The following is a 1,391-nucleotide window of genomic DNA, read 5'->3' on the forward strand; positions in this document are numbered from 1 at the left end:
GCCTGGATCACCCTCCTGTCTTCAGGTGTGGACGCTTTACTCCAAAGTTTGGTGTCGCTGGCAAACTTGGCCAGCAATAGCTATGGGCATGCTGCAGCCACCCTTAAAATACCTCTTTGCAAGCACCAAGGGACCCAAGGGTCAACACTTTGGGAATCCTCACCTTACTTCATTAACATGCCCCTACCAGACACTAGGAGTCAATCGAAATAACTCCCAAAATGAGTCACTTAAAACAATACTGGACTTTATAGTGAAACACAGCTCTTCCCCCACACAAAAACACATTTGTGCAACCTACTTTCCTCAAGCGCATGATTTAAAACTTTCTACATAAACTCCATTACAGAGATAATACCACACCAAAATACAGCCAGTGAAAGCTAAATGTTCAGTAAGAGCCAATATTTAAAACTGCAATAACTCTTCGTAATCTATAACTTAAATGTAATGAATATTGTTCAGCATTAAAAATATTCCTTCAGCTTCTAGAATTAGTTTTACAATTCTGTAGCAAGCTAGTTGTAATATACCTAATACAAGACTTTACTGTAAAACTGATTACTGTCCTGAATGATAACTGAAAACTCAGGCCATTCAAATTAGTAGCATGAAGTCTCTAGGTAGAATTATTGTTTGAATTTTTTTTAATTTTTTAATTTTTTTACATTTGATGTACCAGCTAACTGTCCTGAAAATCTGAGGTCACATGCTTTGAAATCACATCACACAAGTCTTTCATCGTTGAAATTTAAGACATTTCTTTGATTTTTTGTATTCTGTTACACACAATCCATGATCTTTGGGAACCAACAGTGGAGCTTTGAATGCAAACAACTTTTGAGTCTCCAGTTGAGGTGTGGCCAAGAGTGGAACACTTTAGCTAGAAACATTACAAAAGTAATGAGTCAAACTTTAAAATGTTAGTAGCTATTTTTAACAATATTGGATCTCTTCAAATTTAAGCATGCATGTCCAAAATGATTTTTCAGTTCCTGGCAGTTTTACTATGTTTTTACCATTTCCAATGATATGCTACAAATTTACCGAAGTTGATTTATTTATTCATTAGATTTATATGCTACCCTCAGGGCAGCTTAATTGGGTATCCTCTCTTCTCTCCCTTTTTACCAGAAATATATTTGAGCTAAACTGAATTTGACAGATACTTTAAAACTATGAAAGATTAGAAAAGCATCAGCAGGATCATGACACCATGCAGTTTTAAACAGTAATTCCTTTACTTTCCTATATGTGATATTGCATTAATAGCTTAAGTGGTACTCTAAACAGGAATTAGATGGAAGAATTTAATTAAGTACCTCTGACATTTTCATAATTTCTCTACAAAATGATGGCAGACCATATTCCATGAAGTTTGCTTAGTTCCT

Source organism: Gavialis gangeticus, unplaced genomic scaffold, assembly GCF_001723915.1.
Source record: "Gavialis gangeticus isolate Ggan-Ray unplaced genomic scaffold, GavGan_comp1, whole genome shotgun sequence".
NCBI classification, from domain to species: Eukaryota; Metazoa; Chordata; order Crocodylia; family Gavialidae; genus Gavialis; species Gavialis gangeticus.